The sequence below is a fragment of the Vipera ursinii genome (assembly GCF_947247035.1).
Source record: "Vipera ursinii genome assembly, chromosome: 2".
NCBI classification, from domain to species: Eukaryota; Metazoa; Chordata; class Lepidosauria; order Squamata; family Viperidae; genus Vipera; species Vipera ursinii.
In genome coordinates, this window is record NC_139513.1 from 274,798,245 (window position 1) to 274,826,131 (window position 27,887).

The window sequence follows — 27,887 nt, forward strand, 5'->3', positions numbered from 1 at the left end:
CCTCTGCCCTCCCGTCAACACCAACTGCGAGCGGCCCAGGAGGTAGGAGGAGAACCACTGTAAAACAGTGCCCCCCACTCCCAACCCCCTGAGACGCCGCAGTAGGATACCATGGTCGATGGTATCAAAAGCCGCTGAGAGGTCTAATAGGACTAGGACAGAGGAACAACCCCTGTCCCGAGCCCGGCAGAGATCATTCACCAGCGCAACCAATGCCGTCTCCGTGCTGTACCCGGGCCTGAAACCCGATTGGTACGGGTCAAGATAATCAGTTTCCTCCAGGAACAGAGGGAGCTGAAATGCCACCATGCTCTCAACCACCTTCGCAAGAAAGCGAAGGTTGGAGACCAGATGATAGTTGTTCAAAATAGCCGGGTCCAGGGCAGGCTTCTTGAGGAGGGGCCTCACCACCGCCTCCTTCAAGGTGGCAGGTAAGGTACCCTCCCTCAAAGAAGCAGTTATTACTGCCTGGAACCAGCCTCATGTCTCCTCCCGGGTTGCATATACCAGCCAGGAGGGGCATGGGTCCAATAAACACGTGGTGGAACTCAGTCTCCTCATGATCCTGTCCACCACATCTGGGGTCACAGGATCGAATTCACACCAGGTAACATTCTCTAGACTGCTCGATTCCTCCCCGTCAGTCTCTGCCCAGTCAGAATCCAAACCGGCTCGAATCTGAGCGGTTTTGTCCGTCAGATGATAGCTAAACTCCTCGGCCCGCCCCTGCAAGGGCTCCTCCCTCACCTCCTGATTAAGGAGGGAGCGAGTCACCCTAAATAGGGCAGCCGGGCGATTATCTGAGGACGCGATGAGGGCAGCGAAGTAATTAGACTTCGCTGTCCTCATCGCCACGAGATAAGACCTTGTAAAGGTTCTTAACTGCAATTGGTCAGACTCAGACCGGCTGGATCTCCAACAGCTCTCTAGACCTCGTCTCCAACACTTCATCTCCTGAAGCTCCACAGAAAACCATGGAGCCCACCGGGATCTGCGCCGGGTCAGGGGTCGCAAGGGTACAACACGGTCGAGCGCCTCGATGGCAGCCCTTTCCCAGGCATCCACCAAGGCATCAGCCGGGCTGTGAGTGAGGGGGATAGGTATAGACCCAACCGCTGTCTGGAACCGTTCCAGATCCATTAGGCACCTGGGGCGGAACCACCTGGTCGGTTCCGCAGCCCAGAAGTGGGGGGGTGGCATAGCGGAAGACCAACCACAGGAGGTGATGATCGGACCATGACAGGGGGACAATAGTTGGCGAGCCCCTCCCAGGGTCCACACTTTAAAAAGTGAATAGATTCTTCCTAGATTTGAATGATGCTTAGGACTGAAAATGAGTCCAACTTACCTCATGGTGATTTTGTTAGAGTTAGGAGGAAACATGATGTATGCTGCCTTAAGTTCTTGCAGGTGATATATAAAACAAATAAATAAGTACATGTGATCATAAAAATGTAAATTGCTATGAAAAAGTACAGATATTCTTGAATCTAATTCAACATCTGGTGGCTTACTGGATGCATTGCTGTACATGAAGATAATTTGCACTATAAATATACTTGGAAAGATTGTATCTATGCTTCCTCTTTCTCAACAATGAAATTTTTATTTATTTTTATTTATTTTAATTCCATTTATATCCCGCCCTTCTCCGAAGACTCAGGGCGGCTAAAAGCTGCAAAGCTCTTGACTTTTTAAAATCCATTCAGTCTTACAATTCTCGGTATAAACAACTTGATGTCATACTACCTTAATCCAATTACATAATGTCTATGGATTGTTATATAAACCTTCACATTCTTGGCTAATTTGTGTTATTAATAACAGACATCTTTCTTTACAGGATTTCCCTAACTATAATGGAGAGAAATTTATAGGAAGATGCTATAAATCTTGATATTCTTCATCTTGCTATACTGTGGTAGCAGCTTTTGCATCTCCAAGGAGACTGATGGACACTTGTTGCTAATTACTCCAAAGAACTAAATTTGCCCCCATACTCTCCCCACACACACACACACATTACTCCAATGCTCAGTGCCATCAAGAGAAACTGATTTTATTGGGTAGGGAAGGAGATAGAACAACTGCTCAAAGGAAAACCAATGGTTCAATTTTTTAAAAAATTGGTCCTTTTAAGTCTTGCATGGAAGACTTGATGTTCCTACTCATGAATGTTCTCTCCCAGCTTTTGCACCCACTAAATAGCAAGAGAAAAATGTTGAAATCATGCTTCTTTCTAAAAGTAAGACTGAAGCCTTCAATTTTATAAAACTTGGGACAGGCAGCTTGAACTTCACCAGATGTATTAATAAATGCCATATGTCCAGTTTATTTCCACTCTTCCCTCCCTCTCCACTTTTTTGTAGAGCAGATTTTCAAAACTTCAAATGTTTTGACCTGCTTGGCTCACAGAGGGCCTGAACTCAGTTATACACATCGTTTAGCATTTCACAAGGCCCTCACTGTTAAATTCTGGGAACAAAGCCAGAGTGATCTACCTAATGTTGAATTAACTAGCTCCAAAGAGAAGGGGTGGGGAAGATATGTAAGTAGGACAGCTCTATTGTGCATTTCTAAAGCATATCTGGAATTTAAGTAATGCCAATAATTTCTTTGAGAAGTGTAAGTGGCGATTGGATTCGCACATCCTGACAATAAGAGGAGAAAAGCTTTGTACAAGCAAACAGAAACATCTTGGAGTGTCAGAACTAACTGACCATGAAGAACTTATCAAAGAAATGCAAACAGCTTATTGTCTAGCCTTGATCTTGCTGTTGGAGCTTGTTTCCACAGAAGTATATATAAGAGTTTTTCAATATATATATATGTTTTCTGAGGTTTTTGCGGGTGTTTGTATGTAGATCTTTGGTCATTTGGGTTTTTTCCCACTTAGAATTGGAGGTATCAGGGCAACGTTTCGACGAAATCTCATCCATCATCCTCAGGCGGGTGACTTCAGCTTCGTTCTTCTGGGACACTTCATTCTTCACACACTTCTCCCCGGATGGGATTCCGTCGAAACGTTGCTCCTACACCTTCAATTCTACGCGGGAAAAAACCCGAATGACCAAAGATCCACAAACACCCGCGAAAACCTCAGAAAACATATATATATATATGTATGTATGTATGTATGTATGTATGTATGTATATATATATATATATATATATATATGTGTGTGTGTATATATATATATCTCCATATCAGTCTCCTTTAATTCTTTGTTAGCAATCAAACAAAAAATTTACACAAATATGAGCTGTCACTGTTGTGACTACTACCTGTGGATGGCCTTGGGTTTGTCCCGTGTTTGGGGCCTAGCAAGGTATTTGGGTCTTTTCCCATGTAGGATTGAATGCTACATGGGAAGAGACCCGAATACACCAAGACCTACATACCTGCACCCGTGAGCGTGAGAATCTATGAATATATATATATATATATATATATATATATATATATATATATATATATATATATATATATATATATATATATATATATATATATATAGATCCTTGGTTTTTCGGGTTTTTCCCCGCGTAGAACTAAAGGTGTAGGCGCAACGTTTCGACGGAATCCCATCCGTCATCATCAGGCTTTAGCTTCCTTCTTCTGGGAGAAGCATGTGGCTGTTTGTTCCTCCCTTTTAAACTGCCAGAGGGGGTGTGTTCTGTGGAGGTGTGCTCTGATTGGGTAGGGGACCAAGTGTGTTCTGATTGGGTGGGAGTGTGTTTTGAATGGTGGGTGTGTTCTGATTGGGTGGGGGGGTGTTCTGAGTGGATGGGCTGGTCTCAGCTGCCAGCTCCAGACCTGAGCTGGTGAGTTGTGCTGCTTTTGTTCGGCTTCGTGTTTGTGGTGGTGCCATGTTTTTATAGTGGGTGTCAGTTTGCTTATTGTGTGGTTTGGAGGGGTTTAAAGTGGCTGATGTTGCAGCTGTAGTTAGGTTTCTGTTTTGTGGTTGTGTGTCTTTATCGTTGTGGGTTCGGATTTGCTTTTTGAATGGTTGTGTGGTGGTGATGTCATGTGATGTTATCATGAGTTTGGGTCTGGTATCATTCTTGGTGGTTGGGCCTCGTCTGTCAATCAAGGCGGGTTTCCAAATGGCTGGTAGACGAGAGGTATCATCTCGTTTATTCATGCTGTGGGGGCGTTTTTCTATCTCAATGGCTTCTCTGATTATTCTGTTGTTAAAATGTTCAATTTTGGCGATAGTTTTGGTTTTTTTAAAATCAATTTCATGTCCCGTGGCTTCAAAGTGTTGGACCAGGGATGAAGTTTGTTCTCCCTTTCTGAGTGAGTTTTTGTGCTCTTCAATGCGTGCACTTATTCTTCTGTTGGTCTGTCCGATGTATGTGGTGGGGCAGGTGGTGCATGGGATTTTGTATACTCCTTGGTTTTCTAACCCAATTATGTCCTTGGGGTTTCTTAGGATGGTGGATATTTTTCTGTCTGTATATATATATGTGTGTGTGTGTGTGTGTGTGTGTGTGTGTGTGTGTGTGTGTGTGTGTGTGTGTGTAAATTACTAACAAAGAATTTAGGGAGGCTGATCTGCATTTCGGACTCATTAGTCTTCATCAGTCATTCATACCCTTCTGAGATTCGAACCTGGGCTGCTTGCACGTTAGGCAGTGTTTTTACTTCTTGAGCCACAGGTTCTCTCTCGCTTTGTTAGCTTTTTTTGCAAGGGGAGAAATATGTGTCATATGTTAACTCTTAGATTACCTTGCTGGGCCCCAAACATGGGGCAAATCTTTATTTCCTGTTTTCAGCCTTATCTCAAAGGCCATCGAACAGGCTGTAGTCACACCGGACAGTTCATATATTTGTGTAAATTACTAACAAAGAATTTAGGGAGGCTGATATGCATTTCGGACTCATTAGTCTTCATCAGTCAGTCATACCCTTCTGAGATTCGAACCTGGGCTGCTTGCACGTTAGGCAGTGTTTTTACTTCTTGAGCCTTACTTCTTGAGCCTTTTACTTCTTGAAGCATGTGTGTATATACACACACACACACACACACACACACACGTATATATCTTATAAATTTATATAAATATATAAAGATAGGTAGATAGATAACTAGATATAGATAGATAAGTAGCTAGCTAGCTAGCTAGATAAATAGATACTCTCTCTCTCTGTGTGTGTGTGTGTGTGTGTGTGTGTGTGTGTGTGTGTGTGTGCGTGAATAGTGTGTTGGTCACAACAGGGCAGTGTTTTTCAGCCCTGGCAACTTTAAGATATGCAGACATGCTGGCTGGGGAATTCTGGGAACTGAAGTCCACACATCTGAAACACAGCAATTGGTTAAGGGAGCATAGTTGGCATTTTGAGTTGTGTTTCGATACTCTTACAAACTGGCCAAGGGAGTGGGCATGGGCAGGTTACAGAATTCCAATTTACTGGCAGTTTCTCCATTTAACCCTGCATATCCTCCACCTGCTGTGTGAAATGGAGAAAACCTTCAGTCCTTCTCCTCTATCAGTCAATAGAAAATCTTCCCTTAGTGTTTAAAACTCATGAAGTCAGACAGAAAAGAGACGTCTCAGAAAGCAGTTTGATAGGAAAACAAAATGCCTATCAACAGCTCAATTACATCTAAGCAAAAAAATGACCGGAACGGAAAACTAAGTGTTTGGGTTTCTCCTTATTGCAGCCTGTAGTCTTGACTCATTTGAATAATCTGTTCAGATTATTCTGACTTTTTTAAAAAAAATCTGGATTTCAACACCTCCCTCCACTGTAGCCAGACTACTGACCACAAGGTTTTTTTATAGACCACAGCACAGATCTGATTGGTGGGTTGCCTAGCTTCATTTTCCTTCCCACCCACGCCAGCAACACCAGTGCCAATTGCTTTCTCTTCAGTGAACTGTCTTCTGAAAACTAGTGAAGACAACAAATTTATCATTCTTCATTTTACTTGGGCTAGAAGAGGAAACCTGGCAAAATTCTGCTTCCCCCCCCCCACCTAGTTAAAAGAGGGGGGAAAATGACAAAGAAAGACCAGCATTTCATTGTGAAATAAAAGAAAGATCTACAAAGGAAGTTCAGTCCCATTACAGAACCGGTAAACACAACACACACACACACACACACACACACACACACACACTTGGTGCTTTGGTGCAGAATGCAGTGAAGAGCAACAAGGGGGACCAGTCTACTCTATTTGGGCCAGCAGAAAAGTAGAGACAGAGACAGAAAGGTTGGGTACAGTTTGCTGAGCTAGGCTGAGGACTCTGTGATCTGTTCCTGTCCTCCCCAAAGAGTATGAAGCTTGTCCATATGTTGGGGCAAACAGGAAATACAGATCGGTCTCTTCTCAGATACTTTAATGACGTTCCTATCACATAGTCATGGCCATGGAAGGTGCAATATCATTCTGAATTAGGTACTGATGGAATCCTGACCCTTTCCTTTGAGCCCTGCTTAAATTCTAAACTTTAAGTGCTAGGGTGTTCTGCTTCGATAACAGGCTGAAGCACAAAACTGGCCATTTCTCATACCTATTGGCTCCAATGACATCAGAAGGCAAGCATTTTGTGTCCATTGTAATGTTCGATATTCCTGACTTACCAGGAAGCGTCTGAGAAAATTCACTTCATACCTCACACCAAGGAGTACAGGATAAGGAAATGCTAGTGAGTCATCCCGCTATATTTGTCATTTTGTGGTAACATTTTAACTGGCTTTTATGTAAGGTTCTTTTGTAAAGAAGCAACCCTTTTGTCAGAGCAGTTATATGGTCCCTTTCACATGTGCAAAATGGACATGGAGGGAAATATTTTTTTATAAAACCGACCCCAGTATAGGACAAAATGTAAGTTAAGGGGCTATTTTTCCCTTCAGTTTCTTCACAGGGGGAGGCTCAGCTAATCTCAATGTACACATGTTGTACTTTGACAATAAAGGTTTATTATTATATTATTATTCCTAACTCCTCTTCCTCCACATTCCTTCCAATAATTAATTAATCAGTTTTTAAATAGCATATTTCAAGAAACAGAAACAATTGGATAAAATAATTAGCCCAAAATGTGAGCTAAAGGTATGCTGGGAAAGCCAGTCTACTTACTTTAGAAAATAGGAATTATTTTGTAACAACATGTGATTCTACCTTGTTTTTATTATCTTCATAAGCACTTAAAGATGTTAAGTAACTATACATCTCTCCAAATATGCACAAATAGTTGACACCAGTACAGTCCAGCAAAGGCCTAGATATATTTAAGTTGGCAATCCTTTCCTTATTTTCCCAGGATTTATCCTTATGGAACACCACAGGTCTTATTTTTGAGTCTACACACATAGATTCTAGTGCAATTCCACTGATTTCAAATGTAATGGATTTAAACTCAGGGCTATTTTATAGATTGTCTATTAACAGTCGGACAACATTCAAATCCCCTCTTGTGCAACACCTAGGTGGAAGGACATATGTAAAGTTCTATATGCCTGCTTATTTACAACAATGTATAGCACTTGGAAAGAAAACTCAGACAGGATCTGGTTTATCAGGGATGTTAACTTGGTCAGAATATAATGTAAATATCAGTGGCTTCCTTTTTGCTGGCAACACTTTAGATTTTTTTCTCTTTTCCTCCTTGCTTCATCAGCTATAATAGATGGAAAAAATAGACAGGAAGAAAACAGGAGAAAGATTGCAAGTCAGAAAATAGGCAGCTGTTTATAAAGGCCTAATTGGAGATGTAAGGTTAATCAGATGAGATACAGAATGGCTTAGTTTAGACGTAGCTTTAAATTATGGTTTGTTTAATTATGGTTCATTTAGTATAAGTCAAACTGTTCTGGATCACCCAGAATATTAAAGCATGTAGGTTGGATTCACACAGTGAGCTCAGTCAAAAAAATACAAACAACAACAGCAACAACAACAATAACTTTATTGTCATTTTGAATGTACACCAATCGGCATACATAAAAATGAAATTTTGTTGCATACAGCTCTCAAAGGGTCACCACCTCCGATATATACTCCTTGTTCATGGCCAGCTCAAGTTACAGATCTTCCATTTTAGTCTCTAGGGAGAGAACAATGGCAAACAGGACATATGGAAATGGAGCTCCAAGTGGATTAGCCCTCAAATTAGCTTATATTCCTGCACGTCAACCTTGCCTCCTTTCCTTTTTCTGATCCTGACTCTTCCACCTTTTCCTTAAAGAGGCCTCGCTTCTTTTTGCCCCTGGAGCACACTGCTGCACACATCTTAAAATATAATATGTTCAGATTAACATAGGGTTTTTCTTCTTCCATTCATTTGTGTCTGATTCTCAGAGATGCCTGGACAAATTCCTGCAGTTTCCTTAGCAAGGTTTCTCAGAAGTGGTTTCTCATTGCCTCCTGCTTCTCCTGGTTTGGCCCAAGGTTACCCAGTTGGCTTCAGGCCCAAGGTGAGACTAGAACTCATGGCCTGCCACTTTCTAAACTAATTCCTTAACCACTACACAAAACTGTCTATCTAAAGGAGGTTTAGCTTCAATTAAATAGGAATGAGCTTAGTCACTGCAAGATACAAGACCCTTTGTCCCTTAATTCCTTTCTAAAGTTCAAAAAGCCCACCATTTTGGGCTTGGTCACTGCCTCTTCAGCCCTCAAAGGACAATTTTAAAAAGTATGGCCTTTAGTTGCAAAAAAAAAGTTGTTGATTCCTGTTATTAAAGTTAAAGTTGGCATAGTTCCTTTATTTAATTAACTTAGCAAAGGTATTTATGCACCTGCAGTTTTTGTATGTTTTTTTCTCTCTCATGGAATGACAGCTATCTTTGTTTTTTATATTTTCACCTTTGTAAATCAAAGTTATTGACATAGCTGAAGTTCAGCATTGCTGAGTTGACACAAGATACATATGACCAGTTAGATGCCTCCTAATAAAACAAAGGGTTTAAGGTCTTATATTTATTGGAACTGATGTACTTAAGCTCCATGGCACTTTTTCCTTGTTTAAAAATAATTCTAAACTGAAATGCCAAGGAGGAGAAGTCAGTTGATGTTTCATCAAAAGAAGCTAAAGGTTAGCAGCCTGTTTCCTGATAGCTCAAAGTCTCTCTTTGTTTTAGGATAAGATATCCACAAAGGTTTAGACAAGTTGACATGTCCTTCCAACAGATATCAGTATATGTATGCCCAGGTACATGGGTTTCCGGGAAGAACCCTTCTTAAATGGGAAAAACAGAGCAGAGACAGAAAAAAAGCTTGAATGTTTTCATCCTGGTATCTCACTGGACCATCTGCAGGGGTTAAAGACAGGAGGTGTTGTTTTGTAAGGATTCCACTTCTTCCTCAGTAGACAGTTCCAGACTGTGATGGTGGGAGACTAGAGGTCACCTCCATGGCCCCTGATGTGTCCTCTGTTCCCTGTTCTTTAACTTCTACATGAAGCCATTAGGAGAGGTTACCCAACAGTCTGGGATGCTTCATCATCAATGTGATGATGATACCCAATTATGCATCACTTCCCTGGACTATGAGGAAGATGCTATCAATGTCGTTTCCCAGGGTCTGGAAGTTGTCAGGGTCTGGGAGAAGAAATAGGCTGAAATTGAATCTTAGTAAGTCTGCATTAAAGGTTTTCTGTCACCATCAGAAATGTTCCTTGACACTATCCATCAGGGAGCAAGTTCACCAATTGAAGGCCCTTCTGGACTGATTGTTCCTCCTGGAACTACAGTTGAAGTGATAGTCCCTGAGAGCTTGGCCAGTGAATCAGTTGCAACCCTACCTAGGGCAGGAAGATTTTGCCAGAGTAACTCATGCTCTGATCGTCATGTAGCTGGACTACTGAACAATCTTCACTTGGGTCTGCCTTCAAACATACTCAGAAACTACAATTGATCTTAAGTGCAACAGCTTAGGTACTCCAAGTCTTCTCATTGGTAATATTTAATCCTAGTTTTACTGTCTGTTGGATTCCAGATACAATTTAAGATGTGGTTTTAACTTACGAAGGCATTTGTGGATTGGCAGCTGGATCATTCCAACCAGTATTAGCCCAACCAATTCAATTGAATAGAAACAAACTGCTTACATGTTGGGGAGTTCTGGGGGCTAAGGCAAGAAAGCACTGTTTTTTTCCTATAGGGATGCTCCTTCTCTGGAACAGCCTCCCCCTCTCCCCCCACTGATCTTTTAGAAACTTTTAAAGACACTATTGTTTTGGACAGCTTTCTTTTGATTTTATCATATGTTCATTTTGTACTGTTTGTAGTTTTCTGTTTGAGTGGTGTTGTTTTACTGTTTTATAATTATAATACAGTGGATGTTTTATTTGGTTTCATACTCTGTGAAAAGTGCCAAGAGCCTCTGGATTGTGTTGGAGTAGAAATGTGGACCAAAAATAAATAAAAATAAATAAAACTTGTGTTCCACTCTGCAAATAATAACATTGCCTGTTTGCCTATGCTTATATTCTCCTTAACTATTTCTGAAAGGAGCATATACTACAAGAACATCAAAGTCTTCAGTAGACTCTCTCTCTTTTACTCTTTGAACTCTGCAATGTTTGGACTAATCTTGTTGCATGTAATTATGTTTCCCTTGTGTATTACAAGGATGTGCTGACTTGGAAGCTTGGGAAATGAAGTTCCACATATCTGAAGAACAAGACATTGGAGAAGGCTGCCCTTATCTTGTTGTAAAACAAGACTATTGAAATGGTTCTCTCTTTACTCTTCACATATTTCTCCATCATTTTTTTTCTCTATTGATTAGGACCTACATCTAATATATCTCTGCATCTGCATGTAATACATATTGAAAAATATATTATCTAATAATTATAATAATGTCATTGCAAAATATATAGTAACTTCTTTCTAATAAAGGGTGCTAAAAACATTGAGGATCATTCCTATATGGATCAATCCTACATTGATTGCTTATGTAAAAGTATCAGATTAAGGGAAACATTAACAGAAACAAGACTCAGCCTTCAGATTGTTAATTCTTTGCTGAGAAACTGGTCAAGAAAAGACCACATTCCAAGAAAACATTCCCAAAGCATGGGTGGCCTGAAGGGAGATTGACCACGGAGATATCCCAGCCAAGTAAAACTGTATTTGCTGGACTTTAAAACCCAGGAAGAAGCCTTAGGCTTCCCAATCTTGCTGTCAATGCCCTCTCAGAAGATACTGATGGTTATGAATGGATGACTATCTTGTGACACTTAGCTCTGGTTGACCACATTCTGAGTCTCCAGCACAGTGCAAAACCCAAACATCTGACGATCCCTTTCCTGCTACTTTCTTAGAAATATAGGAAGCTATTTTATACTGAAGCAACCCCATGGTCTTTCTAGCCTTGTGTTTTACCACTTCACTAACTGGTACGGTAGCAGCTGCCTCTTTCAGATGAAGCCTTTCCAATTCAGAAAAAAATATATCAGCTATTGGAACTAGAACTTGCTTAGCTATTTTATTTTTGAAATGCTAACTCAGGGCTTTTCAACCAGTGGTATGGGTACCACCTGTGGTACATTGGCACCTGGCAGGTGGTACGCAACCATCCTAGAAAAGCGGTAGCGGGGGAGGGGGATGAGCTGAACCGGTGGCAGCACTGCACAAGCCTGAGCGAGAGACGGCTGGAGATGCAGGGCTGTCAGGGCTCAGTGGAAGCACCAGGATCAGCGCCAGGCTCCAGCTGGAGTTCGGGGCTGATCCTGGTGCTTCTGCTGAGCCCTGAATAAGCACCAATCAGCTGGAAAGCAGCACTCATCCTGGCACTTCTTCTGAGCCCAGAAGAAGTACTGATCAGCTGGAATGTTGCAGCATCTCCAGGGTCTTGTGATTTACATTCAGATGCTTGGCAACTGATTCATATTTATGATGGTCACAGTGTCCCAGGGTCATGTGAAGAGACCAAAACCTGCTGCAACCACCCAGCAGAGAGGGGGAGGGAAATAAAAAGCAAACACACACACTCCTGCTGCCAATCCTCAACAGAAATGCTCACAACAATGAAAACCCCAGACAGGAGGAAGAGCGCTGCCAGGTGGGCAGGCAGGTGTCATCCTCGGCTGTGGCTTGGGGGGCACTTTTTTCAGTGCCATTGTAACTTCAAACAGTCACTAAGTGAACTGTTGTAAGTCGAAGACTACCTGTACTTCATCCCTTTTTCCCTTTTTTTTTTTTGGTCATCAAGTTTTTGACACCTTGGTAGGTAACTGGTGGTACTTGGATATTTCCATATCCTAAAAGTAGTACAATGAGTGAAAATGTTGAAAAGCCTTGTGCTAACTAAACTTTATGACTAATCATAATCCTAGGCAAATGCTATGAAAATATGTCTAATTGACTTCTGGTTTTGTGTGGTAGTGACCGGTTGTGGACGTGCAAATTCTCTGCAACCCCACAGTTAGTTTCGCCCTGCCAGGGGACCCTAGATAGGTCTAAGTCACCCTGGAGAGGCGACAAAGAAAGAACGGTGCTCCAGCGCTTCTGGAATGGCAGCAGCCATTCCATTCAACTTGGGGAAAGCCTTCTGACCTGACAAGAGAAAGGCTGGCCTATATTGCATCAACCAGCCCAAGCTACAGATTTAAACTCAGGGCTAGTTTATAGCTACTAGCAACTGAAGTCCAAAAGCGGTAACCAGCACAACTGTGAACAGCCTGCTTGAAACTGGGTGAGGAATTCGATCTTCTCTTTTTGTTCTCTTTCTTGATATGAGTAATACAAAAAAAAGTTGAAATGACTTAGATAAACGAAATGTTTTAGATATTTAAATGTGATTGAATTTAAGAAAATTATAATGGATAAAAATGTTTTGAATAAGAATTAAAGGACTAGATAACTAGATTTATTAAATGGAATGTTTAAAGATTAAACATATTTTTAATTATGGTTAAAAAGAACAAGAAATTGAAGAAATAAATACATATTAGCTTAGGAGGGGTATATATTTTAAGTAGTATGTTATTTTCATGCTTCTTTACTCTTGCTTTTCTTTTTTTTCTACTATTTTATCTATTCCTTAAGAAATGTAAAAGTGTGAGATGGTTCATATGGAAAAATAGAGCTAAATTCTTAAATGTAATTAATTTTTGAGGAAATCTTAACCAGTAAGAATATCTAGAATTTGGTGGGAGAAACAAATTAAAATAAGGACTGTAACAGGATCTATGATGGCAACCAGAATGATTGGATAGAAAAGAAATATTATATTGATGTGATTATTATTTTAGGACTATTGGGGGAAAAATATATTTAATTGTTATCTATCAAAACAATAAGAATTGTATTAACTCAATGTTTGCAAAAGAGGATATGTTGGGAAAAGAGGAAATCAACTAAAACTATTATGTGGATTATGGATTATAGAAATCAATTGTTAGTGATTGTTTTACAAATGTAACCCAGACAACACACTGTTCGACAATTATTAAGTGATTTATGTTTTTTTTTTAAAAAAAATCAATAAAATATATTACCAAAAAAAGGAAATATGTCTAATTGTCATAGCCATGAAGCCTTAATTAGCACACATGTCTCTTCAGGCTCAAAGTTAATGATTAAAGAAAAGACATGAGCCATGGTGGCGCAGTGGTTAGAAAGCAGTACTGCAGGCTATTTCTGCTGACTGCCGGCTGCCTGCAGTTTGGCCCTTTGATTCTCACTGGCTCAAGGTTGACTCAGCCTTCCATCCTTCCAAGATCAGTAAAATGAGGACCCAGATTGTTGGGGGCAATTAAGCTGACTCTCTAAACCGCTTAGAGAGGGCTGTAAAGCACTGTGAAGTGGTATATAAATCTAAGTGCTACTGCTATTGCTATTCTCTGTTTCTGGCAGATATCCTGCAACCAATTTTTCAAAACCAATTGCATAGTCTATGATGAGCACACTCATGATCATGGACCACTGGCCCTCCAACAGCCTCCTTCCATTAGATCTGCAGTTGATCCATTTAGGGTTTGCTCCTCCACTTTCACTTTTACCACCAATAGGAAGCTGCTTTATATCCAGCCAGACCATTCTGTAAACAAAGAGGGATGAAACATTCCTTAAGTTCTGAGAAATATGCTTGTCTTTGGAAGAAATTCAGGCAGCTTCTTCATAATTTTTTGGGATTGAAGAAGGAAGATGGTAAAGCACAATCAGGCTTGCAAGTTTCTTTTATCATATAGCCTATTTTCAATTTATAGTTCTAGTTTTCTAATGGAGTCTGTTTCCTAAACCGATCTACCTGAAGGGCTGGCAAGATGGTACATACTGGTGCCAATGGCAATCTTATATTTCAAACAAAGGTCTTTTGCAGAAGCAGAGATATTGGTTAGGATATATTCAAACCAACTCCTGTAAACTTCAGCAATTCCCTTCCCATAAACGGTACTTAGGTCTTCTCAAAAGACCTAAGTACCTTTTTTTACTACTTCTCTCTCTCTCTCTTTTTTTTTTTGCCAAACCTTGGGCCTCTAAATCTTTCCTTGCTTAAAGTTTCTAAGTAAGCCCTATCTCAGCAGGTGACAGCACTTGCCTAACATCATCAAGGCTTGGAAACTAAACAATTAATGCCTAATTTATATTGGGATGGAAGCCCACCAGGTGTAATGATAATTCGCAGAAATCTTCAGGAGACGAGCCAGAAGAAACTGACAAATTGCTTTCCTATTGCCAAGAAAAATGTGCAGGTACATTGAAGGATTTACCACAAGTGAAACTCAATCTGAAGACCTATTTTATTTTTATTATTTATTTTATTAGTTGACCAGTAGTTAGGCCACCCTGTCCTTTTCAGCAGATCTTTTTCTTTTAATGCTTATTTTGAAGATAGCTTGTTCAACACTCTCCAAAAATTGGCAGCAAAATTCCTGTCTCTTTCAGCAGCATGGAAAGAACAAACTGTTATTGCAGATGAATGGTGTCAAGTTTACCCTACTGGCACTAATTAAATCATAGTAAACAAAAATTATCTTGCCTTGGTAAACAAAACAGCTAAAAACTCTTTCTTGTGCCTCTTGAAACTGCTATCCACTCTGTCCAAATAATGAATCACTGAAATCCCCGTTCGCCATTGCTGGTAGAAAATATGGAACATGCTTACATAATCAGTTACCAACAATACCACATGCAAAACCATTAATTATAGCAGGGAAACAGCTATGGATAGAATATCCAGCTAAATGAGAAAGGTTCAAATATTGCCTTGGAGTAACAGAGCACAAGTGTACAATATTTTCATCTTTTCTTATACTTCTGTCTTAGAAAAATGTAGGCGCTTTAAGTGCATAAACTAAACTGTCAGTATTTGATTTGTCAATTATTTATATGGCCCACCTTTTTCCCCGACACGATCTGAAGACTTACTTGTTCGAACAAGCCGGCCTGGCCTGATGGGTGATGGGTTTGGGTTTTTATTGTCGTTTTAATGTATTTTAATCTACTGTTGTAAATTTGGGCATCTTGTTTAATCCTTTTTTAATTTTTGTACTCTTGTATTTTTATATGTTTGCCCTGTTCACCGCCCTGAGTCCTTCGGGAGAAGGGTGGTATACAAATAAAATTATTATTATTATTATTATTATTATTATTATTATTATTATTATTATTATTATTATTATTATTATTATTAATAATAATAATAATAGTAGTAGTAATAATAATAATAATATTACTCCAGAAATGCAAAAAGAGGAATAACAATGGTTTCTTGGGAATCATCATCACTATTTTTTAGAGGAAATCATACTTATTCTTCCAAAGCTATTGAGCAGACTTCAGCACTTTTTCTTTCACAATAAAATGCTGTTAAAGTACCAGCCTTTTAATAATATGGAGGGATTTATTGTGGGAACTTTTAATCCCAATTTTCTGAGCAATTGTTTTATTGCTTCCTGTTCAGTAAAACTAGGAATAATTAAAGTCTTGTTTAAGTTAATAATCCATTTTTGTTCTTAAGGATTGGAAATAATTCCAAAACTTTATATAATATTTTATTATGTTTAATTAAATAACTCCTATTTTCACCGATAATAGAATTACCATTGTCCTTTGATATTTTCCTTTTTCTTACTTCCCTTCCACAATCAAAACCCTGGGCAATGTAAAATGTATAATCATTAGAGTTATAACAACAATTCAAAAGAAAACTATAAGTAATGAATGACAATAAAATTACCAAATAGCCTATAAGGAACAACCATGCTACCACTTACAAAAAAACAGTACAAAAATATACACCAAGGAGCCAGATCACAAATCACAGATCCTGAGAATCTGCTGAAAAAGCTAGGTTTTCAAGGGGAAAAAAATCCAAGAGGATTGAGGCCATATCAACTTCTCTTTCAGAGAGCAGGCATAGCTAAGAGAACCTATTTCCAATGTCCTACATGATATCACTGCTTTTCCAACATCTTAGGCAACAAACAAACCTTGTCAGATCTTCCAAACATGAAGAAACAATAGGAGAAAGGAAGTAAGGAGGAAGAGAAGAAAGAGAAATTTCTTTCTTTCTTTCTTTCTCTTTTAAAAAATAATTGAAAATTATCAGGTTACAAAGCAATTTTCCAACTTTATCTTTATTTGCAGAAATCCTTTTAGAACTTACAAAGTCATTATTAGAAAACCAAAATAGTAAAAAATATGTTTTCTTTTGAAATGTACCATCTGCCCAGAAAGAGAAAAACCAAGATATGGGGGAGGGGGTGGAAAGGAACATCAATAGGCAGCTGGAATAGTTGTGAGATTGGTTTGCATGATGCTTTAGATGAATTATGTCTGAACACTCCCATTCATGCCCATCGTGACAGTCATTTATGAATAATATCCTCCATGGTAACTATATTATGAGAACATCATAAAATAGAGGTCATTTTAAATGCTAACCTTGTTACATGAAGGGATTTTTTTGTTAATGATTTGACTTCTTCAGTGAAGAATGCATGAAATTGGCCTGTTAGTGAAGCTCTAACACATCTCAGGGCAGCAAACCAAACATAGCTTGATGCCTTTCCTGGTGCCTCATTATCCACTGTTTAGTGATAGATTTGACTCTGCCTCCTGTGTAGCTAGAATTATATTGGAATTGATTTACCTAACATAGAGTTAAGGTGTGTCTCTGGGAATTATAATATTCCATGTTTCAGAGGTTGGACCCATGCAATTGGCACTCATAGTTAGGTAACCCAGGAACTGTTCATAACAGGATAAGACAATATTTAAACATTTCTTATAATGTCATAGGAGATGCTGGTGAATGGACATATGTTTAATAACTCCCTATATCAAAATTCAGTGTTAGAGAATGCAGCAGAAAGATCTCACTCCAGAAACAATGGCATCTTAGTTGGGTAAAGGAGACCTAATGCCAGAAGCTCTCTTTGCCTAGCCCCTCTAGATCAGTCTTAGAAATTTCTGGTCCTTGAGATACTGATGAACTATAGCTTCTAGGAATCTGAGTTAATGTAACTATTAAGAAGCTGGGAATTGCATATCAGAAACATCTAGATTGCCATTGCTTCCATCCTCCCACTGCGAACAGTAACAAGTTATTGGATAGACAAAGTCATTTTTTGCACTGTATATTTACAAAGTTAGCACCCTGAAGGAACGTAGGCTAGTGTCACTCTCACCAGTGTGCTAACTTTGTTAAGAAACACATTCAGACTTGACGTTTTCTCAATTTTCTAAGGTGGCTTAGTCCAACAAAAGGTAGATGTTGTTGTAGTTTTCTGCTCCTAAGAATTAATTTTCTGATTTAACTATTTCCTGTTTCCTCTTTGTTTTTAAAACACTCCATCATGTTCCCACTTTGAGATGATTCACGACTGTTTCAATCATTCCCATGTTCACTTGCTGAAAGATGCAAAACAAAATTTGATTTACATGTACTGAAACAATAGAAAGCTTTTTCCGCAGTAAGTAAAACTCCTGGGTAGCTGCTGGTTTAGCTGAACTTATGTCAACAGAGAATAACTTGAATCTGACCTTAGCTCTTGTTCCAGGTAGATACAGGCTAAATCTGGAATCAGTACTGCCAAGATATTTCGCATGACCTTGACTGCAAGAGCACGTGCCAAATATGTGACATTTATTTTTTACTTTGACCAAAAAATATATATAAACAAACAGAAAACCCTATGCACAACTTCCTTTTATTATCTGGAGATAATACAGCAGCAGTTCTTCAAATCCATTTTCCCAAATGTCAAAAATAAGTAACTAGTAAAATGTGCCTTATTGTTTATCTCCAGACAGATGACCCAAGAGGAAGTCTTTGTTCTTTGTAAAGGATCTTGCAATTTGGAGATTATTGGAATTCTCTAGATTGGGAAACAAAATGGCTACCTTTATTTTCCCAATAAAATGTGAAACATTTCGGTAAGTTAATGATCAGGTGTAGTTGAACATATGACTACCTGAACAAGAGGAAAATAAATGTTAGTGTATGCTTAACAGTGTATCACAAATAGTTATCTCTGATTGATAAACTAACACCTGGCCAGGTAAGAAAGCTCCAGCCATTTTACATGTGTGTAGATATCAATGAGGGTGCACTTTAAAAGGCAATAACACATCCATTTCCCCCATGTCTACAGTCATTTGTAGATGTATATCTTCTCCATCTCCTTAGTGAAACAGGTGATTCAAAAGTGGCTTTCCAAACAGATAATTATGGCTATCCTCCTCCTCATCATCATCATCATCCTCATCATCATCTATCCTGCTACTACTTGATTATGTGCCATCATTTGACTCCTAGCAACTACATAGATTTTCTCCATGACAAACTATCCCTAATCTAGTCTTTCAGTCATCCATTGCTGCACTAATCTCCAACGTATACCATTCACCTTGCTGCTGGTCATTCTCTTCATTTTTCCTTCTATTTTTCTCAGCATTAGAACCTTTTCCAGCTTTGTATGATGTATCCAAAGTATGATATTACTACTACTACTACTACTACATATTTATCTTATATTTCTTCTTGGTGTTCAAGGTGACACAAAAAGGAAGTGGTCTCTCTTCCTTTTATACTATCACAACAGCCTACAAGAAAAATGCTGATTGATAAAGTAAGTTCCATGAACTTGAACCAAATCTACCTAAACTTAAGCCCAATATTTTAATCGTTACATTGTACTGGATTTAGTGTAATCCTGGTTGTTAAGGCATTTCAAACAAATCATGGTTTAAAATTGGGAGTTAGCATAATGTATGAATCCTATCAATCATTTCCCCTGCACTTGTCAGGACAATATTTTTTGTAAGATGATCTTTAGAGTGCCAAAGATCTTGCTGACATTTTCCATTCTGCAGCAAGTACAAGCAGTATCTTAAGACCATCACGAGAAAGACATATTTTCCAAGTGTCCTGCTAAGATTTTTTTTTTAAAGCTTTCCCCCCTCTCCAAAAAGAAGGAGTGGCTACTCTGCCTTTCAGAGTGCTTCAACTGTCTTTGGAATTTCCCTTGGTGTTTCTGAACTTGCTTTATTATTGGAAATAGCAGAAAAAAGCTTGAATAGGAATAATTTTTTTGCACTTTAATGGACTACATGATTGTATCAGCTGCTGAAAAAAACCAAGGAATGTCTTTGGGAGGTTGGCACACAGCTACCCTGGTGGGAAAGATTTTCCTTTCTATGTTTTGGAAAGAATTCTTGTTTGAATGCCTAGGAAAACATGGGTGGAACCACAGGCAGCCAGAAAACTATCTTGGTTCTCTTCCCACTCAGATACAGAATAACATAATTCTCAAAAAGGCTGCTTGGCTCAGTTTCTAAATAGCACTCAATATGCAGTTAACAATGTAGTAAATGCACATTTGAATGTGATTGTATCTAATTTTGCATGATTGAATCAATATGCAAACAAAACATAGACATCCTTCAGAATAAGCCCTTTTGCAAATATGTTCATATATTTAAAAAAATATATATATAAAAATATCTTATATATGAGAAAATTGACTGAAAACAATGTGGACATTATCTAAAACTGCAAATCAATATAGCTGGAGAATTGTGCATCGCAATTTTCAAGCTAGTATAAGAACTGACTGAATCACAATGATGAATGGGAAATTGGGAAATGGAGAAATAGAGAAACTAGATCTACAATCTACAATTGATAGATTTACAAATATAAGAAAAAAATCTATATTGAGAGATTTTTATCAATTTTAGTTCAGGTTTTGCACACTGATCCTGGTCTAGGGCTTGTCAATGAATACTAGAATATTTCTTTCTCTGTCACAGCCAGTTATGGAGATGGTGGAGTTTGACTGTAGAGCATGTTGCTTATGGAGATTGGCCTAAGATGAATCCATAACATACACAGACAAAGATATAGGAGATATGAGTTGTAGTCTACCAAAATCAAGAAGGGATTGTTAGATAGCAATGGGATCTCTCATTTTATTTAGCTGCTTTCACAAATGAAGTGAATTGGAATGCAAGTATGTGTGTATGCTTTACTATTCCAGGTTCCGGTATTTGAGAGGCTGCCACAAAGAAAAGGGGGTCAAATTATTCTCCAAAGCACTAGAGGGCAGGATAGGAAACAATGGTTGGAAACTGATCAAAGAGAGAAGCAACCTGGAATTAAGGAGAAAGTTCCTAACAGTGAGGACAATTAACAAGTGGAATAGCTTGACTTCAGAAATTGTGGGTGCTCCATCACTTGAGGTTTTTAAGAAGAGACTGGACAGTCACTTGTCTGAGATGGCATAGGGTCTCCTGCTTGAGTGGAGGGCTGGCCTAGAAGACCTCCAAGGTCCCTTCCAGCTCTATTCTATTGTATTACTCTGTCTCTCTCCACAGCTTTTTCTTGACTTATTTGATAACCATACAAAATCATCCCCTTCAATTATTCACATATATACAGTTTCTCCATGCAAAGATAAGCCCTGTTTGGCATAAACGTGTGGTCCCATAGCCAAAAATGTCACTGGGAGCATGGTTGACCATGAATGGTGGTTGGCCTTTGTTAGCTCTGGTACCTACAGATATATTCATTTATCAAATCTACATAATGTAAGGAACTTGCAAATACTTCTAAGCTTTTGCTGAATGCTGAATAAATTGAATTAATTTATTCATACTTAATTGGTTTATTCATTCTTTTTGGGGAAGGATACTAAAACTGTGAAATTTTAAGCAATGAGAAAGCCACAGTGTCAGTTGGCAACAAAATAAAAATATCTGGAGACTGATGGTCACATTGCCCATTGTAGGAAAAAAAATCCTCTCAACTTCTGCTTATAGTTTAAGTGGTTTATCTGATAAACAAGAACATTCCAGATAAGTCTCTCTACAGTCCATTATTTTTAATATTTGACATGGTAAAGAGATGTGATTCTTTTTACCATGTGAGTAGATGCTCCCACCACATATAATTTCCCTGCATATTTAACTCTTAGTTCCTTCCTCTGCTTTTCTCAGTTGGATTCATTTCAGATTTGAGAAGACTTCACAATATTTCCAGAAGTTTCTGTGGGAGTTTAGAAAAATCAAGGCAGTGGCCACAACTATGTCCAACCCTACCGCACTCACTCCCTAAAAAATGAGGATTATCCAGTCAGAACTACCATCTTGATTTTTAAAATCTCAACCCATCCCATACAGATGCCCCTGAGTAATTCATGAACGTGGGGCCATATTTAAAACTTTCTGAAGCGATCTTGAACAATCTTGGGATTACTGAGCCTTAGGGTCAATGTATGGAGGTTAGTTTCTAAATTCAGCCACCCAACATGGAAGATGAAGCTGAGGCCCTCCTATCAATCTCAAAGAACTCCACCTTGTCTTCTCTCTTTAGACTGCAATTCATAATAGCAATTTTATTAACTATTAGTTTAAATAGTTTTTTCATTGGAATTTAAATGATGTTTCCACTCCAAACTCACCGACAGCAGGTGAGTTAGAAACCAGAAACTTTGAGTTTAAAACATGATTCAGGATCCAGAAATTCCTCTGAATGTGGGTCTCTGAGTTCATTTTTGTTCTGAAGAAGTTCCCAGTTTCCATATTGAGCAAGAGGAACAAACCCTTCCTTTATTCACATCCCTCTAAAAGTGCAGTTTGTACAAATGCTTTGTTTGTCTTAGGAAAGATTTTTCCCAGAATAAAAGTCACCAGAATGTTGCTGCTTTAAGAGCAAATAGTCATCAAAATAACTTGCCACAGTAGTTTTATTCTTTGACTTTATGTTAAATTAATTTCATAAAAGTTCTAAAAGTGTGTTTATTATTTTATTTTATTTATTTTATACTGGGAAAAGGAGACGTTTTGCTGCCAGTAAATAATAATCAGGCTGGAAGGAATACATGAATTGTTATGTGTCAAGAGACCAGCACTGAATTCTGAAAAGCCAAACATTCATAGTCAGAGTAAATAAGTAAAGAGCATTTAAATATTCTACTTAAGCAGAAAAAGATGGCACACATTCTGTCCATGTTTGCTTACTGATAACTATCTTTATTCTCTAGAATCTATCTGTCCCAAATCTTCTTTTGATGTTGAAGGAGGTCTTTGTAGAGTCTTCTAAAAGTCCAACCAACCAGCAACCAAAGGGTGGTTGTTGTGGGGAACAAAATACAACAGAATAAAATAGAAGGGAACGCAGTGTAGACCATTTTGAGAAAACATCCGATAAATATTGAGGAAAGACTGGTAGTGGTAAGGTTGCGTTGAAATGGCCTTTTTATATTTGCCAGCCAGTTGGACAGCAATGGAACAATAGGACATTTTGAGAACCATTCATCTTGCCCAAGAATTAAATGGACATACTTACAGACAGAACAAGTCCTATAGATCAGTGGCCACCAATCTTTTTGGCACCCAGATGGGTTTTGTGGAAAACAATTTTTCCATGGACTGGGGAGGGATTCTTTTGGTTTTGGTTGCTTGTCCACCTCTTACCTCCAGCTGTGTGGCCCAGTTCCTCATAGGCCATGGACCAATGCCAGTCCATGACCCAAGCATTGGGGACCCCTACTTTAGATGGAAAACTGGTGATCAATATTTTGCATAAAGTATCGATGTGGATTCAATTTCTTATGCACTGGTCACTAAACAATTTTGCTTCTCTGGAATTCCTCTCCCAGGTTCACGGCTATTTTGTCCCAAAAGATTTTCAGTCTCAGCCCTTAACTTCTTGGTACACTGTATTTTACCAACACTGCTCTAGGTTCACACGATCCAGTGCTTGTCAATCTTGGCTACTTTAAACTGTGTGGACTTCAACTCCCAGAATTCTATAGACAGTGGGATTCTTTTTAATTCCTTCATTTATTTTACTTCATTTTTCAGATTGGCTCTGAGCAGAAGAATGATCCATGGGGAAATAACTTAAAATAGATCTTCCTGTCTGTCACATCACATTTCGCAAAGTGTTTAGACAACTATGACAGGAATAAGAACATAGAGACAATCCAAAGGGACATTGTGTACACACAACTGAAAGCCATAATGTAATTTGTGTACTTTTTGACATAGAACTGTGAGTAATCTCAGTATGACATTTAGAGGATGATCTGAATAGAAGGGCATCCAATCCCCGGGCCAAGCAAACTAGTGAAGCCCCACCCACATATGTGTGGGATGCAGACAGCATGTGAAACTACGTTTCCTCTGATCTGCGGAAAAAGCTGCTCTCCTTGGAACCAATCTCCAGTGGCCCCCAACCTTGGCCAAAAGGTTGGGGGCCACTGCCCTAATGCACATTTTTGGGGGGTGGGAGGTAGGAAGCCCTGCATGTTATTCCAACTAAAACTGCAAAGAACACAGTGAAGTTATATGTGCTAACCCAGCCTTTCTCAGCTTGATGCCCTCCAGATATGTGTAAACACAACTCAAATCCTGCTATCTTGGAATTATGACCTGATATTTCTGGATTATGGCCCAAATGTTTCTGGAACCACTAAGCTGGTGAACACTGTGCTAGGTCACCTTATTTTATTTTATTTTTTTACTGAAAAATATTGGGGTGGTTAAATATGTATTGCAGGTACAGGAAGTCCTCTACTTATAAGAGTTCATTTAGTGACTGTTTGAAGTTACAATGGCATTATGATCATTTTTCACACTTTCAACCATGGCAGCAACCCCATGGTCATGTGATCAAAATTCAGATGCTTCGCAGCTGACCCATATTTATGACGGTTGCAGTATCCCAGGGTCATGTGATCACCTTTTCTGACCTCCTGACAAGCAAAGTCAATGGGGAAGCCAGATTCACCATGTTACTAATTTAATAGTGCTGGTGATGACCTGTTGTTGTTAGTTGCGAAGTCGTGTCCGACCCATCGCGACCCTATGGACAATGTTCCTCCAGGCTTTCCTGTCCTCTGCCATCTTCTGGGCTCCATTTAAGCTCACGCCTACTGCTTCAGTGACTCCATCCAGCCACCTCATTCTCTGTCGTCCCCTTCTTCTATTGCCCTCAATCTTTCCCAGCATTAGGCTCTTCTCCAGTGAGTCCTTCCTCCTCATTAGGTGGCCAAAGTATTTGAGTTTTAGCTTCAGGATCTGGCCTTCTAAAGAGCAGTCAGGGTTGATCTCCTCTAGGACTGACCGGTTTGATCGCCTTGCAGTCCAAGGGACTCGCAGGAGTCTTCTCCAGCACCAGAGTTCAAAGGCCTCAATTCTTTTGCGCTCAGCCTTTCTTATGGTCCAACTTTCACTGCCATACATTGCAACTGGGAAGACCATAGCCTTGACTATACGCACTTTTGTTGACAGGGTGATGTCTCTGCTTTTTAGTGTGCTGTCTAGATTTGCCATGGCTTTCCTCCCCAAGAGCAAGCGTCTTTTAATTTCTTGGCTGCAGTCCCCATCTGCAGTGATCTTGGAGCCCAGGAAAATAAAATCTGTCACTACCTCCATTTCTTCCCCATCTATTTGCCAGGAATTGAGAGGGCCGGATGCCATAATCTTGGTTTTCTTAATGTTTAGTTTCAACCCAACTTTTGCACTCTCCTTCTTCACTCGCAACAAGAGACTCTTCAGTTCCTCTTCACTTTCTGCCATTAGAGTGGTATCATCTGCGTATCTTAGGTTGTTGATATTTCTTCCAGCAATCTTAATTCCATCTTTTGATTCATCTAGCCCTGCCTTTCTCATGATGTGCTCTGCATATAAGTTAAATAGGCAAGGCGACAGTATACAGCCTTGCCGGACTCCTTTCCCAATTTGGAACCAATCAGTGGTTCCGTGTCCAGTTCTCACTGTTGCTTCTTGGCCCGCATATAGGTTTCTCAAGAGACAAATAAGATGTTCTGGTACTCCCATCTCTTTAAGAACTTGCCACAGTTTGTTATGATCCACACAATCAAAGGCTTTAGCATAGTCAATGAAGCAGAAGTAGATGTTTTTCTGGAACTCTCTAGCTTTCTCCATCATCCAGCGTATGTTGGCTATTTGATCTCTAGTTCCTCTGCCTCTTCGAAATCCTGCCTGTACTTCTGGTAGTTCTCGATCCACATACTGCTGGAGTCTAGCTTGTAGGATTTTAAGCATAACTTTACTAGCATGAGAAATGAGTGCAATGGTGCGATAGTTTGAACATTCTTTGGCACTGCCTTTCTTTGGAATTGGAATGTAAACTGATCTTTTCCAATCCTGTGGCCACTGTTGCGTTTTCCAAATTTGCTGGCAAATTGAGTGTAGCACTTTTACTGCATCGTCTTTTAAGATTTTGAATAGCTCAGCTGGAATACTGTCACCTCCACTAGCTTTGTTGTTGCTCAGCTTTTCTAAGGCCCACTTCACTTCACATTCTAGGATGTCTGGCTCGAGGTCAGTGACCACCTCATTGTGATTATCAGGGACGTTAAGCTCATTCTTGTATAGTTCTTCTGTGTAATTTTGCCATCTCTTCTTAATCTCTTCTGCCTCTGTTAGGTCCCTGCCATTTTGGTCCTTTATCATGCCCATTTTTGCATTGAACGTTCCCTTCATCTCTCCAATTTTCTTGAAAAGATCTCTGGTCCTCCCTATTCTATTGTTTTCTTCTATTTCTTTGCACTGTTCATTTAAGAAGGCATTCTTATCTCTTCTAGCTATTCTCTGGAATTCTGCATTCAATTGGGCGTATCTTTCTTTTTCTCCCTTGCCTTTTGCTTCCCTCCTTTCCTCAGCTATTTGCAAAGCTTCCTCAGACAGCCATTTTGCTTTCTTGCATTTCTTTTTCTTTGGGATGGTTTTGGTTGCTACCTCTTGTACAATGTTGCGAACCTCTGTCCATAGTTCTTCAGGCACCCTGTCTATCAGATCTAATTCCTTAAATCTATTTGTCACCTCTACTGTATATTCAACGGGGATATGATTTAATTCATACCTGACTTGCCTGGTGCTTTTCCCTACTTTCTTCAGTTTAAGCCTAAACTTTGCAACAAGAAGCTCATGGTCTGAGCCACAGTCAGCTCCTGGTCTTGTTTTTACTGACTGTATAGAGCTTCTCCATCTTTGGCTGCAGAGCATATAGTCAATCTGATTTCTGTGTTGACCGTCTGGTGATGTCCATGTGTAGAGCCGTCTCTTGGGTTGTTGGAAAAGAGTGTTTGCTATGACCATCGTATTCTCTTGACAAAATTCTATCAGCCTGTGCCCTGCTTCATTTTGTACTCCAAGGCCAAACTTGCCTGTTATTCCGGTTATCTTTTGGCTTCCTACTTTAGCATTCCAATCCCCCATGATGATAAGGACATCATTTTTTGGTGTTAGTTCTATAAGGTGCTGTAGGGCTTCATAGAACCGGTCAATTTCATCCTCTTCAGCACCGGTGGTTGGGGCATAGACTTGGACTACTGTGATATTGAATGGTTTGCCTTGGATTCGAACTGAGATCATTCTGTCATTTTGAGGATTGTATCCCAGTATTGCTTTTCCTACTCTTTTATTGACTATGAAGGCTACTCCATTTCTTCTGAGGGATTCTTGCCCGCAGTAGAATACCTGATGGTCATCTGAATTAAATTCACCCATTCCTGTCCATTTTAGTTCACTGATACCTAAGATGTCAATGTTCAGTCTTGTCATCTCTTGTTTGACCACGTCCAGCTTGCCTTGATTCATGGATCTTACATTCCAGGTTCCTATGGAGAAAAAATCTTTACAGCATCGGACTTTCCTTTCACCACCAGACATATCCACAGCTGAGCGTCCTTTCGGCTTTGGCCCAGTCGCTTCATTCTTTCTGGCGCTACTAGTACTAGCCCTCTGCTCTTCCCCAGTAGCATATTGGACGCCTTCCGACCTGAGGGGCTCATCTTCCAGCGTCATATCATTTTGCCTTTTGGTACTGTCCATAGGGTTTTCATGGCAAAGATACTGGAGTGGGTTGCCATTTCCTTCTCCAGGTGATGACCTATAAAGCCCTAAATGGCTTGGGTCTGGGATATCTGAGGGAACACCTGCTGCCGGCATCAAGCTCCCTTCGTCCAGTGCGCTCCCACAGGGAGGGTCTTCTCAGGGTGCCACCAGTAAGAGATTGCCGGCGGACGACACCCAGGGATAGGGCCTTCTCAGTGGGGGAGCCTGCCCTTTGGAACAAGCAGCCAGTGGAGCTTAGGACTGCCCCCAACCTCCGTTCATTCCGCCGGGACCTGAAGACCTGGCTCTTCGAGCTCTCTGGCCCAGGCTGAGAATTTTAATTTTAATTTTAATTTGGGTTTTATTTATTCAGGGACAGATATAATTTTTTTTAATTTGTTTTTAACTTTTGTATTTTTGTTTTTAATCACCCTGTAAACCGCCCTGAGTCCTTCGGGAAAGGGCGGTATATAAATGTAATAAAATAAATAAATAAATAATAACTGCAACGATTCACTTAACAACAATGGCAAGAAAGATCGTAAAATGGGGCAAAATTCACTTAACAAATGTCTCGCTTAGCAAAAAGAAATGTTGGGCCCAGTTG